Source organism: Carcharodon carcharias, chromosome 1 (assembly GCF_017639515.1).
Source record: "Carcharodon carcharias isolate sCarCar2 chromosome 1, sCarCar2.pri, whole genome shotgun sequence".
In the NCBI taxonomy this organism is placed as follows: domain Eukaryota; kingdom Metazoa; phylum Chordata; class Chondrichthyes; order Lamniformes; family Lamnidae; genus Carcharodon; species Carcharodon carcharias.
Genome location: NC_054467.1, coordinates 57,137,348 through 57,156,352, shown reverse-complemented (window position 1 = coordinate 57,156,352; position 19,005 = coordinate 57,137,348). Strand labels below are relative to the sequence as shown.

At 43.2% G+C, this 19,005-nt stretch overlaps 1 protein-coding gene across 2 annotated transcripts in view; it reads left to right on the top strand.

Moving 5' to 3' along the window:
* naf1 (nuclear assembly factor 1 homolog (S. cerevisiae)) overlaps positions 1-19,005 on the top strand; it is a 292,709-nt gene that overhangs the window by 141,465 nt on the left and 132,239 nt on the right. The window lies entirely within an intron of this gene.

Below are 19,005 nucleotides of genomic sequence, written 5' to 3'. Positions count from 1 at the left end.
TGCTTCACCCTTATCTTTTGCACTGATGTGCTGGGCTCCATCACCGTTGAGGATGGGGATATTTATGGAGCTGCTGCCTCTAGTTAGTTGTTTAATTGTCCACCACCATTCATGACTGGGTGTGACAGGACCGCAGAGCTTGGATTTGATCCGTTAGTTGTGGGATAACTTACCTCTGTCTATCGCATGTTGATTCTGTGATCTTACATAGAAACATAGAAAATAGGAGCAGGAATAGGCCATTCGGCCCTTCAAACCTGCAATATCATTCAGTATGATCATGGCTGATCATCGAACTCAATAGCCTGCTCCCGCTTTCTCCCCATATCCTTTGATCCCTTTGCCCCAAGAGCTATATCTAACTTCTTCTTGAAAGCATACAATGTTTTTGCCTCAACTATTTTCTGTGGTAACAAAATCCACAGGCTCACCACTCTCTGGGTGAAGAAATTTCTCCTTACCTCAGTCCTAAGTGGTCTACCTCATATCCTCAGGCTGTGACCCCTGGTTCTGGACTCCCCCACCATCGGGAACATCCTTCCTGCCTACTCTGTCTAGTCCTATTAGAATTTTATAGGTTTCTATGAGATTCCCCCTCATTCTTCTGAACTCCAGCGAATATAATCCTAACTGACTCAATCTCTCCTCATATGTCAGTCCCGCCATCCCGGGAATCAGTCTGGAAAACCTTCGCTACACTCCCTCCAAAGCAAGTACATCCTTCCTCAGATAAGGAGACCAAAATTGCACACAATATTCCAGGTGTGGTCTCACCAAGGCCCTGTACATTTGCAGCAAGACATCCCTGTTCCTGTACTCGAATCCTCTGGCTAAGAAGGCCAACATACTATTTGCCTTCTTTACCGACTGCTGCACCTGCATGCTTACCTTCAGCGACTGGTGTACGAGGACACCCAGGTCTTGTTACACATTCCCCTCTCTCAATCTATAGCCATTAAGATAATAATCTGCCTTCCTGTTTTTGCTACCAAAGTGGATAACCTCACATTTATCCACATTATTCTGCATCTGCCATGCATTTGCCCACTCACTCAGCTTGTCCAAATCACACTGAAGCATCTCTGCATCCTCCTCACAGCTCACCCTCCCACCCAGCTTTGTGTCATCTGCAAATTTGGAGATATTGCATTTAGTTCCCTCACCTAAATCATTAATATATATTGTGAATAACTGGGGTCCCAGCACCGTCCCTGCGGTACCCCACTAGTCACTGCCTGCCATTCGGAAAAAGACCTGCTTATTCCCACTCTTTGTTTCCTGTCTGCCAACTAGTTTTCTATCCATCTCAATACATTACCCCCAATCCCATGTGCTTTATATTTTATACAGAGCTTTTAGTTTTGTCTTTTTGTTATCTTTGTAGCATCTAGTCTTGACTGTAGGTGTATTCTTAGGCTTTATCTCTCTGGCCCTTCCTGCTATTCTATGACCCACATTTCCCATATTACTATTATGGCCGCCTGCCTTGAATACACCTCTCGATTTGCCACATCTACCCAAGCTTGATCCCTCATTGCCTTTATTTAGTTTAAAGCCCTCTCTACTTCCTTAGTTATGCAATTCGCAAGAGCACTGGTCCCAGTATGGTTCAGGTGTAGACCATCCCAATGGTACAGCCCCCGCTTTCCCCAGTATTGTTGCCAGTGCCCCATGAATCGGAACCCACTTCTCCCATGCCAGTCTTTGAGCCATGCATCCATCTCTCTAATTTTATTTGCCCTGTGCCAAGTTGCACATGGCTCACATAATAATCCAAAGATTATTACCTTTTGAGGACCTTGCTGTGCATATCCATTGATCCCTGAAGGTAGCAGGGTAGGTAGATAAGGTGGTTAAGAAGCCAAAAAGATGTGCTGGCTATCACACAAATGAGTAATCCAAAACAAAAACAGAATTACCTGGAAAAACTCAGCAGGTCTGGCAGCATCGGCGGAGAAGAAAAGAGTTGACGTTTTGAGTCCTCATGACCCTTCGACAGAACGGGTCATGAGGACTCGAAACGTCAACTCTTCTCCGCCGATGCTGCCAGACCTGCTGAGTTTTTCCAGGTAATTCTGTTTTTGTTTTGGATTTCCAGCATCCGCAGTTTTTTGTTTTTACAAATGAGTAATGTTGGAAATGAACTTCAGTGCCAATGTGATGCTAGGTATGTTGGTGTATGTCTCAAAGACTGGCAGATTGTATCAGACAGCATGCACCTTCAGCTGTTCACAAGGGGCAAGGGACAGACTGTACCCCACCAGTCCATTGCTTGCAAAACTCAAAACAGTGTCCAACATCCGCAATTGGACAACATTTGCTAAATGTTCCTCAGCGTGCTAAGAATTACACTGGCAACTAATTTAAGATTTTCAGTTAGGCTTGCAGTGTATGCATTTGTGCATACTGGAAACTGCATATACAGGTCCTTGTTCTTTGCAAACAGAGCATGTACACACATTGCACCTTTCACAGCTAAACAAAATAAGTGATAGCCATTTGCTGACTTATTCCTCAGGGCAATGTCACGACCAATCAGAGTCTAGCTGTCTGATTTAAATTGCAAACAATGCTTGGCAGTTAACTGTCAGTTACTGAAAATTGATGCAGTCTCCATGGCAATGTCTTTACCAGAGTCCACTTGCCAACCAATCAGCACTCTCTTTTCATGTGGCATAAATTGTTGTTTTCCCCTTATATTGGTATTCTTGTGAATTTTCCTGATGAGTGCAAGACAAAAGGCTTTGACCTGTCTCTTTCTTTTCAGCAATACTCAAGTTCTGTACTTCCAAATGACTATTTACCCTGACTCAGTTGATTTTGGTGCCAAAAAGTATTTTGCAAATAGGATAGTTTGCCTGATGTAATCACGGATAATCATTCATTAGCTTTAGTCTTTAAGAGTGTCCTTGACCTGGCATCAGGCCTCCGTGTGGGCAACATCTAGGTGACACCAATTGTAATATTTTAAGGTTTCAATTGCCTGGTAGAACCAAAGGTATGGAAAATGTATAACTCCTTCCAGATTTCAGAGGGTGAAATTCACTAAAATGGGAGAAGATTTGGACCTGGTTAATTGACTAACCCTATTGGATGGTGATTATTAATATGTAAAATATAAATTGAAAGTTTTTAAGAACAAGATAAGAATGTAGAGGGCAATATTATGAGTATATTGGTAATCTTAAATGTTTGCTTTGCATTGGTCTTCACTCTTTAAAATGATGCTTGACTATTATAAATCAATGTAACTAGTAATAAAACTATTAATATTAACATAATTGAGCACATTGTTTTGGGCAGTATTAGGAACCATAAACTAGCTAGAGCTGTGGTCCAGAAGTTTCCAACCTGGGGATGTAGGGGAGATTGCACAGATGCCCTGAATACCCCTTGCCCATATTTTTAACTCTCTGCACTCTCAGATGGTAGCTGTAGACTGAAAAGAGGCTAATGTAGTCTTCATTTTTAAAAGAAGAGATCAAGCAGACCTGCGTAGCTATTGGCCCATTAATTTGTGCCAGTAATAGTCTTCAGTTATGTGGAGGAGCTAGAGAAGTTGGAGTTATTGTTCATTGAGCAGAGAGGAGTTGCCCAACCTCGGACGGCCCGCTTCTATCTCCTACCCAAAATCTACAAACAGAACTGCCCTGGTAGACCGATCGTGTCAGCTTGCTGCTGCCCCACAGAACTCATTTCTCGTTATCTTGACTCCCTTCTCTCTCCCCTTGTCCCAGTCCCTTCCCACCTACATCCGTGATTCCTCTGACACCTTATGTCACATAAACAATTTCCAGTTTCCTGGCCCCAACCGCTTCCTCTTCACCATGGACGTCCAATCCCTCTACACCTCCGTCCCCCACCAGGATGGTTTGAGGGCCCTTAGCTTCTTCCTCGAACAGAGGCCCGAACAATCCCCATCCACCACTACTCTCCTCCGTATGGCTGAACTTGTTCTCACACTGAACAATTTCTCCTTCAACTCCTCTCACTTCCTCCAAATAAAAGGTGTGGCTATGGGTACCCGCATGGGCCCCAGCTATGCCTGTCTCTTTATGGGGTATGTGGAACATTCCTTGTTCCAGTCCTACTCCGGCCCCCTTCCACAACTCTTTCTCCGGTACATCGATAATTACTTCAGCGCTGCTTCATGCTCTCGTCGGGACCTGGAAAAATTTATTAATTTTGCTTCCAATCTCCACCCCTCCATCATTTTCACATGGTCCATCTCTGACACTTCCCTTCCCTTCCTTGACCTCTCTGTCTCAATCTCTGGTGATAGACTGTCCACCAATATCCATTACAAACCCAGCGACTCCCACAGCTACCTCGACTACAGCTCCTCACACCCCACTTCCTGTAAGGACTCCATCCCATTCTCTCAGTTCCTTTGCCTCCGTCGCATCTGTTCCGATGATGCTACCTTCAAAAACAGTTCCTCTGACGTGTCCTCCTTCGTCCTTAACCGAGGTTTTCCACCCACGGTGGTTGACAGGGCCCTCAACCGTGTCCGGCCCATCTCCCGCGCATCCGCCCTCCCAGAAACATGATAGGGTGCCCCTTGTCCTCACTTATCACCCCACCAGCCTCCGCATTCAAAGGGTCATCCTCCGCCATTTCCACCAACTCCAGCATGATGCCACCACCAAACACATCTTCCCTTCACCCCCCCTATCGGCATTCCGTAGGGATCGTCCCCTCCGGGACACCCTGGTCCACTCCTCCATCACCCCCTACTCCTCAACCCCCTCCTATGGCACCACCCCATGCCCACGCAAAAGATGCAACACCTGCCCCTTCACTTCACCTCTCCTCACCGTCCAAGGACCCAAACACTCCTTTCAAGTGAAGCAGCATTTCACTTGCATTTCCCCCAACTTAGTCTACTGCATTAGTTGCTCCCAATGTGGTCTCCTCTACATTGGAGAGACCAAACATAAACTGGGCGACCGCTTTGCAGAACGCCTGCGGTCTGTCCGCAAGAATGACCCAAACCTCCCTGTCGCTTGCCATTTTAACACTCCACCCTGCTCTCTTGCCCACATGTCTGTCCTTGGCTTGCTGCACTGTTCCAGTGAAGCCCAACGCAAACTGGAGGAACAACACCTCATCTTCTGACTAGGCACTTTACAGCCTTCCGGACTGAATATTGAATTCAACAACTTTAGGTCTTGAGCTCCCTCCTCCATCTTTTCCCACCTATGTCCATTATTTTTAAATATTTTAAAATCTTTTATGCTCTCCCCACCCCCACTAGAGCTATACCTTGAGTGCCCTACCATCCATTCTTAATTAGCACATTCGTTTAGATAACATGACCAACTTTAACACCTGTGTGTTCTTTTGTTCTGTTGTTTGTGACATCTTTTGATGATCTGCTTCTATCACTGCTTGTTTGTCCCTACAACCACACCAACCCCCTCCTTTTCTCTCTCTCTTTCTCTCTCTCTTCTCCCCACCCCCCCCCCTCCCCCCCCCCCCCCCCCCATATACACCTTAAACCAGCTTATATTTCAACTCTTTCTTGGACTCGAACTCAAGTTCTGTCGAAGGGTCATGAGGACTCGAAACGTCAACTCTTTTCTTCTCCGCCGATGCTGCCAGACCTGCTGAGTTTTTCCAGGTAATTCTGTTTTTGTTTGAGATTTGATGTAGGTGTTCAAAATGATAGGAACATACAAATTAGGAGTAATGTTTCCATTGGCAGGAGGATTAGTAACCAGATGACATGCACTAAAGGTATTTTGGCTAAAACTTCAAGGAAGGAAATGAGAAATTATTTTACACAGAATTATGATCTGGACTGTGCTACCAGAAAGGACTGTAGAAGCAGATTGAATGATAACTTTCAAAAGGGAATTGGATGTATATTTGAGAAAGAGAAACCTGCTGGGCCATAAGGGAACAAGCAGGAGAGTGGAACTAATTGCGTAGCTATTTTGATAACAGGCACGATGGTCCAAATGACCTCCATCTATGCTGTATACATGGAGCTGGATTGAGAACCAGCTGGTAAGCAGAAAGTAATTGTATTTGAATGTTAATCTGTTTGAAGACCAGTCAACAATGTTGTCCCGCAGAAATCGGTGTTAGGACCATTGCACATTATCGTTCCTATAAGTGATGCAGGGAACGTGATCTGCAAGTTTTTAGATAAGGCTTGTGTGTGTGCTAGAACTGTAGACAATGTTGACTGTTCCAGGCAGGTCTAAAGGTTTGCTTGTGGCATAGCATAGTAAGGTGTTCCTCATCTGGGAAGGGTGAATGTTATCTAACGATTCATGAGCAGTGGTGTGAAATGATAGCTAGAGCTACCTGGCCTGATCAAATCTCAAAGAGAATACTGTGCTCAGTTTAATTGATGATCATGTGGTTGATAATGTTACTTTGGGAAGGGTGCGTAGGAGGGCCATTAAATTAATGCCCAGTTCAAACCACTTATCAAGGCCTTGGACTTCAGAGAAGTGTAGATTTAAGTGAGATAAAAACAAAAAAACTGCGGATGCTGGAAATCCAAAACAAAAACAGAATTACCTGGAAAAACTCAGCAGGTCTGGCAGCATCGGCGGAGAAGAAAAGAGTTGACGTTTCGAGTGAAGGGTCATGAGGACTCGAAACGTCAACTCTTTTCTTTTCCGCCGATGCTGCCAGACCTGCTGAGTTTTTCCAGGTAATTCTGTTTTTGTTTTAGATTTAAGTGGGGTTGGGAGTCAAGGGAGGGGGTTGGTGTGTGGTTGGCAGTGGGCAGATTTGATTAATCTTTATAAGATCAAGGAAATAGTGCTCAAGTAAGCACTTTGATCCAATTACATAGGTTTAAAATAGAGAGAACCAGGGCTACCTGTTTCTGCGGGCAAAAGGAGCACGTCTGGGCATTGTGCCTTTTTAAAGTAAACAAAAGCGTGGGGGACACTATTTCCCTGATGCATTCTCAATGGTAAGGCCTTGACCAATCAAAGCCAACTTGCCAACCAATCAGTGTCCTTTGCTCATACAGTACAAATTGTTGCTCCCTTTGAAATTTGTCATTCTTGCGTCTGTCCTGATGAGTGCAAGACAAAAAGCTTTGACAGCATGTCTCTTTTTCAGCAATACTCAAGTTCTTTACTGTGAGATGACTATTCAACCACTAGTTACGTAACTTCACCAGAGAAATAATTGGTGCAATAACATTGTTTGCTTTTTATTTTCTTGTCATTGTTTCAACCTCCATGTTATTTTTATCATCTTGATTCGTCACTCGTGAAGCTCCTGTGATAGTAGCACTTACATTTAAGACAGTGAATCTCTAGTTTTCAGGACCCTGCTGTGCTCGTTTTGAAGAAAATGTTTCGCAAAATTAAGTAGGAAGGTATTTCCATTATATTAGAATTCTTAGCTATGGTTCTCGGATAACATGCTTGATCATGTCTTTCCATTCTTCTAATTTTGCATGAATATTATTTGGGCTTAGTAATATAAGCTTAAATATTCTCCCGTTTGGAGTCTTTTGCTGCTTGTTCATATGCAATTTTATCATGAGATTTCAGTTTTTCACCTGAAATTTCAGAGGTGAAAATTACACGTTTTAGAGATGGAAAGTGAAATTGCCTTTCATGTCCTCTGAAGTCCTATATTTAGAATCACCAAGGGATTTGTCGTGGTGTGCAACTGATGGTCAGTGGATAACGAGGCAGCAAAAAATAGTTCAGGAAATAATGCAGCTGTAGTTCAGATAAATTATGCCCACTGTTCTCAGTCCTTGGGGTCATAACTTCTGTGGAGTGGCAATCACAGTCGTCTTGCCACTCTGCTCCTGTTTACTTACACTAAAATGTAACTGCACCTTTCTCACCTGACCTTTCAACTCGGGCTGGACGGAGAAAGTACAGTGCAGCGGGTTCTCGAAGCCTTCTGTCGGGTGCAGAAGAGACGGGAGAAAGGATGCACCCTTTTTTTTAACAACACTGGCTGAGGTGATGGAGTGTCAGGTGGTCATTTGGTGGGGTGGGGTCAGCAATGGGTTGGGGGAGGTAACGTTGGTCATTTTGGTCGTGGGAGGATAGTCAGGGGTCCAATGGAGGGCTGGGAGGGTAGTTGGTGGGAGCAGGGGTATAGTTGTATGGAGGATGGTCAGTGGGGTGGGGGAGCGTATGGGGGGTGGTTGGGAGGTCCTCGGGAGTGAAGGTGAGGGAAGTGGAGATGGGGGAGTAGGTGGGGCAGTACTTTAGTTACCCAGGAGTTAGGAGTGGTTTTAATTCTAACTTTTCCTGGGTAACTATTCCTGTGAGACAGTCAGAACCATTTGAAGGCTTTGATTTAAATTAGAATATTGCGTAGTTCCCAGTGCAGGGTAATTGTTCAACAGAAGTTTGAACTTCCCACAATCTTTACGTTCTAGTTGGGGAGGGAGTGAGGGACAGTGGGGGTCAGCGCATCTTTGGGGTACCTCCAGGTATGACATACCAGGGAACTGAAGTTATGTGATCTTTGAAGATATCTCTGCAATTGAAACTTAGTGTTCATTAGCTAATAATGTTGAATTGGTGTGCATTTTTACGGTAACATTGTAATTATATATGTGTGTTTAGACTATTGAGATGTTATCAAAAAAAATTTATTGCTTTTTATCTGCTTGAAAACTTTTGGAGATCTTCCATTATTTTGTTTAAATTTTAAGGGATTTAAGACTTATATTGTATAAGCTATTCTTGACAAAATGATAAAGGTCAGCATCTTGTGTGATAGCTTGTTCCTTCATGCATTCCTTTATCTAATCCTGTGATTACTGCAGTCTTTGGGTTTATTTTTGCTTTGAGCCAAATGCATTTATAGGATTGAGATTTTACCTGTTGCACAAATGAGTACCAAGAATAACATCTATGAATGTCAACAACTCCCAAAAATCTAGCCTTATGGCAGTACAGCCAAACAGGATAGCCATCAGGAGCATGTGCAGTTCTGATGACTACTAATGTGGCTGCTGTCACTAGGTGTTAGAGGTGATGTGCGATATCTTCCCCCCAAATAAAATGATTCATTTTGCCCTGGATCTTTTTAAAGTGATATTTCTCCACTACAATGTTGATGCATAAAATTAACTCTTTATATCCCATTGAAAATGAGTTAACAGCTGATAGAGATTTGAATATGAAGGCAGTGTATTGTTTAAATGTAGTTCAAAAGGTGTGGAGTTTTCCAAAAGCAAGAATATTGTATGGCTATACAGGAGCGGTTTGTTTGTTAGAGTACAAAATTAGCAAGTTAATTAGCTCTATGTTCAGATTAATAAAACCTGGTTGTATCTATAGAATGTAGACTTTATTGGCATCTTTGTGATAACTTTCATAGATTTTAACAGATATTTATCTTATATAAAAACAAAAAAACTGCGGATGCTGGAAATCCAAAACAAAAACAGAATTACCTGGAAAAACTCAGCAGGTCTGGCAGCATCGGCGGAGAAGAAAAGAGTTGACGTTTCGAGTCCTCATGACCCTTCGACAGAACTTGAGTTCGAGTCCAAGAAAGAGTTGAAATATAAGCTGGTTTAAGGTGTGTGTGTGGGGGGCGGAGAGATAGAGAGAGAGGTGGAGGGGTGGGGGTGTGGTTGTAGGGACAAACAAGCAGTGATAGAAGCAGATCATCAAAAGATGTCAACGACAATAGTACAATAGAACACATAGGTGTTAAAGTTGGTGATATTATCTAAACGGATGTGCTAATTAAGAATGGATGGTAGGGCACTCAAGGTATAGCTCTAGTGGGGGTTTTTTTTTAAATAATGGAAATAGGTGGGAAAAGGAAAATCTTTATAATTTATTGGAAAAAAAAAGGAAGGGGGAAACAGAAAGGGGGTGGGGATGGGGGAGGGAGCTCACGACCTAAAGTTGTTGAATTCAATATTCAGTCCGGAAGGCTGTAAAGTCCCTAGTGGGAAGATGAGGTGTTGTTCCTCCAGTTTGCGTTGGGCTTCACTGGAACAATGCAGCAAGCCAAGGACAGACATGTGGGCAAGAGAGCAGGGTGGAGTGTTAAAATGGCAAGCGACAGGAAGGTTTGGGTCATTCTTGCGGACAGACCGCAGGTGTTCTGCAAAGTGGTCGCCCAGTTTACGTTTGGTCTCTCCAATGTAGAGGAGACCACATTGGGAGCAACGAATGCAGTAGACTAAGTTGGGGGAAATGCAAGTGAAATGCTGCTTCACTTGAAAGGAGTGTTTGGGTCCTTGGACGGTGAGGAGAGAGGAAGTGAAGGGGCAGGTGTTGCATCTTTTGCGTGGGCATGGGGTGGTGTCATAGGAGGGGGTTGAGGAGTAGGGGGTGATGTAGGAGTGGACCAGGGTGTCCCGGAGGGAGCGATCCCTATGGAATGCCGATAAGGGGGGTGAAGGGAAGATGTGTTTGGTGGTGGCATCATGCTGGAGTTGGCGGAAATGGCGGAGGATGATCCTTTGAATGCGGAGGCTGGTGGGGTGATAAGTGAGGACAAGGGGGACCCTATCATGTTTCTGGGAGGGAGGAGAAGGCGTGAGGGCGGATGCGCTGGAGATGGGCCGGACACGGTTGAGGGCCCTGTCAATGACCGTGGGTGGAAAACCTCGGTTAAGGAAGAAGGAGGACATGTCAGAGGAACTGTTTTTGAATGTAGCATCATCGGAACAGATGCGACGGAGGCGAAGTGGAGAGTATACCTTCACATTCCTGACCTGTGCCTTGTAGATAGTGGACAGGGTTTGAGTCAGGTATGAGTTACTCACTACAGGATTTCTAGCCTCTGACCTGCTTTTGTAGCCACAATATTTATAACGCTAGTCTAGTTCAGTTTTTGGTCAATGGTAGCCCTCCAGGATGTTGATAGTGGGGGATTCAGTGATGGTAATGCCATTGAATGTCAAGGCGTGGTTGTTAGATTCTCTGTTGTTGGAGATAGCCATTGCTTGGCCCATGTGTGGCGCAAATGTTACTTGCATGTTTCTGCTCAGGCCTAGCTATTGTCCAGGTCTTGCTGCATTTGGACATGGACTGCTTCAGTATCTGATGAGTCATGAATGGTGCTGAACATTGAGCAATCAGCGAACATCCCCATTTCTGACCTTATAATGGAGGAAGGTCATTGATGAAGCAGCTGAAGAAGGTTGGGCTGTGGACACTACCCTGAGGAACTCCTGCAGTGATGTCCTGGAACTGAGATGATTGACCTCCAACAATCACAACCATCTTCCTTTGTGCTAGGTATGACTCCAACCAAAGGGCAGTTTTGCCCTTGATTCCCATTGACTCCAGTTTTGCTAGGGCTCCCTGATGCCACACTCAGTCAAATGCTGGCTTGATGCCAAGCGCAGTCACTCTCACTTCACCTCATTCATTCAATTCATTCAATTTGCTTCTTATACTCCATGTGTTTGTATAAATAGGCTTATTTGGGCCACATGGCTTTACACTGCCTTTCTGCACTAATGATGTCTGTGTCTCATTTTCTTACTTCTCTTTCCTGATTTAATTATTTTACATTTTTTTGTTTCCTCTTTTGCTGTAGAGCCTATAGCACAACTTCTAATATTCCTCTGCTCTCTCCTTTTTGGTTTGAGTTCCCACACTCCCCTATTTACTAGCTTAAACCCCTTGTGGCTGTCCTATTCATCCTTTCTACTAGGACCCTAGTCCCTGCAGCCTGGTTCAGGTGGAGCCTGTCCTAATGGTACAGTTCCTTCCTATCCCACTACTGATGTAAGTGTCCATGAAGTGGAATCCTTCTTTCCCACATCACTCCTTCAATCATGTGTTCAACTCCATAACCTGCTTATCCATATGTCAATATGTATGTGACTTGGGTAATAATCCTGAGATGATAACCCTTGAGGAGATCATACTTTTAAAAGAAAACATGGCTCCTTGCTCCTGGTACCCTTTAAACAGAAACTCTTGCATACCTTTTCCTATATTGTTGGTCCCACCAAGGACCACAATGATTGGATCATCCACTTTCTTCTCCAATATTCTTTCAAGCTCGTTTGAGATGTCTTTCATTAAGTTGGCCACATTTAGGACTCTTTGGACAGCATCCTTTGGAAGCAGGATCTTCTCCCTAATTATCATAGCCTGTATAACTATCATATTACGCTCCTACCACTCCTCCATTTGAACAGCTTTCTGTTCAAAGGTGGCTGTCCTTTCTGCATTCTTCCTGTTTTGCCTCACATGTAGCAAATACGTTATACCTGCTGAATACGATCAGTTTCTGCAAATACTCCTCCTTTGTTTCAGCTAGGTTTCCCTTACTCTGTACACTGTCGGTCACACCAACCCCGTTCTGATTCTGCATCCCTCTACAAGGTGCAACTGAGGTCTGACCAGATACTGCTCTCTTATGTGTTCCATGTGTCTCCAACTTGCACCAAATTCATTGACTTGCGAGCCGGATAGACTGGAGATGGAAATATCTACTGGAGATATTTGCTTGGAATAATCTCATTATCCATGAATTCCCACATACTGCCATCCAGATGTTCAACCCTCACTACCATATCTTGGTTTACATTCATTTATAGATAATTTTAGTCTGTTTTGATTTTGCTTTGCACACTAACTTGTATTGTTAAAACACTGAACACAATTTGAAAAGCTTACTGCCTCAACCTTACACAAACCATGAGTATTAAAGGCAAAAAGAAGCACCTCCTTCACCCTCTGCGCTGAATTCCCACCCTTGCTTAATTCTCAACTTCCCATTCCGTTTATGGTGCAATCTTGACTTTGTTCTGCTTCACTGTACTGCTAGAATATTGAGCCCTCGCCCTTGTGTAATATAAGCTCTGAGATTTCGCTTCATTTGTGAAGTGCAGTATGAATTCCCAGATCATGCAGTAGTCAACCTCTGTACAAAAGATGAATCTATTAAGGCTACAGTACAATTGTGATATCATTTGCTGAAGTTCATAGCCAGTCTTCACTCTTACAATGATATTCCACAGTCTTCTAGGTTGAAGAACTGTGTTGCAAAGGATGCTAAATAACAGTGAGTGCTTTCATACATCTTATAGGAATGAATAAGTGAATAGTTTATTGATGGTCCAGAATTTAATACTGCATTCTTTTGAATACAGGGAATCATTGCAACATACAGTTGAATATTTTTCATTTCCTTACAAATATTAGTCAAGGTAATGTCCAGGACACACAAACTAATGTTAATTCTTGCTGAGATTATTTTTTATGATTATTTGTAATTAGTAGCGATTCTATATGTTTTAATAAGTGACAGTATTTCCCAGATCCAGAACTTCTGCTTGCCAATATAATCCTGCACTAAGTTTTCTTTGCATAACTTTCAAAATAAATATTATTCCAATAAGTTTGGACATACATTTCTTTTTTCTTGTAAATTACCACGTTTAAAAATATTGCACCAGTAATAAATATGGCCATTAAATATGGAGATTAACTTCCATAGCAATTTTCAAAAATTAAATGTATTAAAATGGGCAAACAAAATATATTGAATGAAAGGTAAAAAAACCCAAATGGGAGTTATGTACAGGCCTCCGAACAGTAGTTAGGATGTGGGGCACAAGATACACCAGGAGATAGAAAAGGTGTGTAAGAAAGGCAAGGTTACAGTGATCATGGGGGATTTCAATATCCAGGTAGACTGGGAAAATCAGGTTGGTAGTGGATCCCAAGAAAAGGAATTTGTGGAATGTCTACGAGTTGGCTTTTTGGAGCAGCTTGTGGTGGAGCCCACTAGGGAACAGGCAATTCTAGATTTAGTGATGTGTAATGAGGCAGATTTGATAAGGGAGCCTAAGGTGAAGGAACCCTTAGGAGGAAGTCACCATAATATGATAGAATTTACCCTGCAATTTGAGAGGAAAAAGCTGGAATCAGATGTAACGGTATTACAGTTGAATAAAGGTAATTACAGAGGCATGAGGGAGGAGCTGGCCAGAATTGACTGGGAGATGAGCCTAGCAGGAAAGACAATGGAGCAGAAATGGCAGGAGTTTCTGGGAGTAATTTGGGAGACACAGCAAAAATTCATCCCTAGGAAGAAGAAGCATACTAAAGGGAGGACGAGGCAACTATGGCTGACAAGTGAAGTCAGGGGCAGCATAAAAGCTAAAGAGAAAGCATACAATCCGGCGAAGAACAGTGAGAAACCAGGGGATTGGAAAGCCTACAAAGACCAACAGAGGACAACTAAAAAAGAAATAAGAAGGGAGAAGAGTAAATATGAGGGTGAACTAGCCAGTAATATGAAAGACGATTGCAAGAGATTTTTCAGATATATAAAGGGTAAGAGAGAGGGAAAAGTGGACATTGGGCCGCTGGAAAATGACGCTGGAGAAGTAGTAGTGGGGAACAAAAAAATGGTGGAGGAACTGAATAGGTACTTTGCATCAGTCTTCACGGTGGAAGATACGAGTGACATCCCCAAAATTCAAGAGAGTCGGGGGGCAGAGGTGAGTATGGTGGCCATTACCAAGGAGAAGGTGCTAGGAAAAACTGAAAGGTCTGAAGTTGGATAAATCACCTGGACCAGATGGATTACACCCCAGAGTTCTGAAGGGGATAGCTGAAAACATAGTGGAGGTGTTAGTGGCGATCTTTCAGGAATCACTGGAGTCAGGGAGGGTGCCAGAGGACTGGAAAATTGCTAACGTAACCCCCCTGTTTAAGAAGGGAATGAGGCAAAAGACAAGAAATTACAAGCCGATTAGCCTGACCTTGATCATTGGTAAGATTTTAGAGTCCATTGTTAAGGATGAGATTTCAGAATACTTGGAAGTGTATGGTAAAATCAGGCAAAGTCAGCATGGTTTCATCAAGGGGAGGTCATGCCTGACAAACCTGTTAGAATTCTTTGAGGAGGTAACAAGTAGGTTAGACAAAGGAGAGCCAATGGATGTTATCTACTTGGACTTCCAGAAGGCCTTTGACAAGGTGCTGCACAGGAGGCTGCTCAGTAAGATAAGAGAGCCCATGGTGTTAAAGGCAAGGTACTAGCATGGGTAGAAGATTGGCTGTCTGGCAGGAGGCAGAGATTGGGGATAAGGGGGTCTTTCTCAGGATGGCGGCCGGTGACTAGTGGAGTTCCGCAAGGGTCAGTGTTGGGACCACAACTTTTCACTTTATACATTAATGATCTAGATGAAGGAACTGAGGGCATCCTGGCTAAGTTTGCAGATGATACAAAGATAGGGAGTGGGGATAAGGGGGTCCTTCTCAGGATGGCGGCCGGTGACTAGTGGAGTTCCGCAGGGGTCATTGTTGGGACCACAACTTTTCACTTTATACATTAATGATCTAGATGATGATACAAAGATAGGTGGAGGGACAGGTAGTATTGAGGAGGCAGGGAGGCTGCAGAAGGATTTGGACAGGTTAGGAGAATGGGCAAAGAAGTGGCAGATGGAATACAACGTGGGAAAGTGTGATGTCATGCACTTTGGTAGGAAGAATAGAGGTATAAGACTATTTTCTAAATGGGGAGAGAATTCAGACATCTGGAGTGCAAAGGGACTTGGGAGTCCTAGTGCAAGATTCTATTAAGGTTAACTTGTAGGTTGAATTGGTAGTTAGGAAGGCAAATGCAATGTTGGCATTTATTTTGAGAGGACTAGAATATGAAAGCAGGGATGTGCTGTTGAGGCTTTATAAGGCTCTGGTCAGACCATATTTAGAATATTGTGAGCAATTTTGGACCCTGTATCTTAGGAAGGATGTTCTGGCCCTGGAGAGGGTCCAGAGGAGGTTCACGAGAATGATCCCAGGAATGAAAGGCTTAACATATGAGGAACATTTGAGGACTCTGGTCTATAATCGATGGAGTTTAGAATGATGAGGGGGGATCTGATTGAAACTTACAAAATACTGAAAGACCCTGGATAGAGTGGACGGTGGGGTAGATGTTTCCATTAGTAGGAGAGACTAGGACCGGAGGGCACAGCCTCAGAGTAAAGGGAAGACCTTTTAGAACAGAGATGAGGAGAAACTTCTTTAGCCAGAGAGTGGTGAACCTATGGAATTCATTGCCACAGAAGGCTGTGGAGGCCAGGTCATTGAGTGTGTTTAAGACCGAGATAGATAGGTTCTTGATTGGTAAGGGGATCAAAGGTTACGGGGAGAAGGCGGGAGAATGGGGTTGAGAAACTTATCAGCCATGATTGAATGGTGGAGCAGACCCGATGGGCCGAATGGCCTAATTTCTGCTCCTATGTCTTATGGTATTATGAAATACATTGGAAGTGATAGAAGGGGACTAAAAATATTAAGATCAAAATTAAAGCAATCATTTTTGATCTAAGAAATTGCAAATGAACCAAGATTTTGTGGTAATTCTGAAAAATATTTAAATGAGCATAGTGAAGAGTTGAGTATTAACATGTTCTATATTGTTATCACACTACATCAAAAGCAGCTTGCTCAGTTAATTTACATTTGTAACAAGATTGTCACAGATTTCTGTTTGGATGACTGCGTAAGATTGAGGTTGAATATGCTTTTTTTATTCATTCTCGGTATGCGGATGGGTGTCACTAGCAAGGTTGACATCTAATGCCATCCCCAGTTGTCTTAAGAAGGTGGTCATGAACTATTGAAGTTCATTTGATGATTTCTTTTAGGGGTTGTTTGATACAACTGAGTGGCTTGCAAGGGCAGTTAAGTGGAACTGGAGTCACATAAGCCAGATCAGGGAAGGGCAGCTGGTTTCCTTTTCTAAAGAACATAAGTGAGTTGTTTATGGTTATTTTTTCTGAAACCAGCTTTTTATTTCCAGAATTATATTAGCTGAATTCATATTTTCAATCATAGTGGGGTTTGAACTCGTTCTGTGTGGATTGCCAGTCCAGTTACATTACCAGTACCCTATTGATCAAGGAAGATGCAGTTCCATCTGTCTGCTTGAGAGAAATTTACTCCACTTGATATTTCTGCAAAATGATTATCTGCCCGGTTTGAATTTCTGAAACAGCCAGTGGTATCAATCTGGAATGCTCTTTCCCCCCAAAAAACCAGTGAGGCTAGGCCAGTTGAAAAATGTAAAATAGTGATTGATAAAAATTTTATTAGGCAGGAACCAAGGCAAGAAGTGTGAGGTCATACATTTAGGGAGGTCAAACAATTACAGGGATTACACAATAAATGGGAATATACTAAGAGGGCTAGATGAAGTGAGAGATCTTGGCATACAAGTACACAGGTCCCTGAAGGCAGCAGTTCAAGTAGACAAGGTTGTAAAGATGGCATATGGAATGCTCTCCTTCACTGGCAGAGGTGTAGAATATAAAAGTAAGGATATAATGTTAGGATTGTATAAAACACTGGTGAGGCCACAACTGCAGTATTATATGCAGTTCTGGTCACCACATTACAGGAAGGACGTAATAGCTCTGGAGAGAGTGGAGAGGTTTACAAGAATGTTGCCAGGATTAGAAAAGTGTAGCTACAAGGAGAGATTGGATGGATTGGGGTTATTTTCCTTAGAACAAAGCAGGCTGAGAGGTGACTTGATTGAGGTGTATAAAATTATGAGGGAAATAGAGTGAACAGGATAAAATTGTTTCTCTTGATGGAGAATTCTAGAACCAGGGGACATAATTTCAAGATAAATGGCAGAAGGCGTAGGGGTGACATGAGGAAGAACTTTTTTACGCAGAGGGTAGTGGATGTTTGGAATTCCCTTCCCAAGTTGGTGGTAGAGGCAGAAACTCAAAACTCTTTTAAAAAGCACCTGGATCTGCACCTTAAATGCTGTAAGCTGCAGGGCTAAGGGCCAGGTGCAGGAAGGTGGTATTAGAAAGGGCACCTGGGTGTCCTCCGGCTGGCATGGACGAGATGGGTCAAATGGTCTCCTTCTGTGCTGTAACTTTTCTATGGTTCTATGGAGTTGGGGTACATATCTGCCACAATCTAATTGAATGGTGGAACATACTCGAGGGGCTGAACAGCCTATTCTTATTCCTGTTTTCCTAGTGTGCAAAGCTTGTTCGCCATATGTGAACCTAGATTATTCGTGTAGGTAGACTATTCATTTGTAGAGCTGATCCTGTTTCATCGACTTTCTAACACAGGTCATTGGTTACTGCCAAGCAAGAGCCTTGGTTAAATTCATCCTCCTACCCCTTCCAAGGCCACTGAGAATAATTGTAATGCCCCAGTTGGTTCAGCACAAAGATTGAAACTTAGGCAATTGTTACCATTTGCCAAGAAGGGCAGATGGGGTAGTGAGAGGCAATGTAGACTTTGTTGCAATTTTAGTGTGTGCAGGAACAGAGAGACCTGGGGATGCATGATCTTTGAAGGTGGCAGGGCACATTGAGTGGTTAACAAAGCATATTATGGATCTTGGGCTCCATAAATAGAGGCATTGCCCTTACAATAAAGACCAACATGCCATTTGTCTTCCCAATTGCTTGCTGTACTTGCATGCTAACTTTCTGCGTTCCTTGTATGAGCGCACCCAAGTTTCTTTCCAACATCATCATTTATAAGATTCACTCCTTTTTAAAAAAATTCTGGAACCCATATCCCTTTCTAACAGTCTAACTTATCCTGCCACCAAAGACTTGGATACATTATATACATCTCCAGTTCCCATTTCCTGCGCGTCCTTTAAAATTGTAGATCTCTTAATGACATGAATGAGGGACTCAGCTTTTGTTTTAGGCCCCCTCACAGAAACAGGGCAGTTATGAATGGGGCAGTTTTTGGTCCTACCACTTTGGGATTCTTGAGTTGTTGCTTTCAGTTGGTGGCTGTAGTAAGGTTTTCCAAGAACCTTGTGCAGCCAGGAGGAATAGGGCTGCTCTCCCCGACTCCACAGTCACCACTTTCGGCTTCCACCTCCCACCATTGCCCACTGCAACCCTCCTCCCTGGACTTGTATCGCCAGCGTTAACCTCGTGCTAAGTGGGCTGACATTCATGCTCTTCAAATGTGTGATCTGTCTGTGAAGTTGCAATGGGAATACTTAACACTAGATGTTAATGAGGCACGAGGTCCAATTTTGGGGTGACCTCTGACC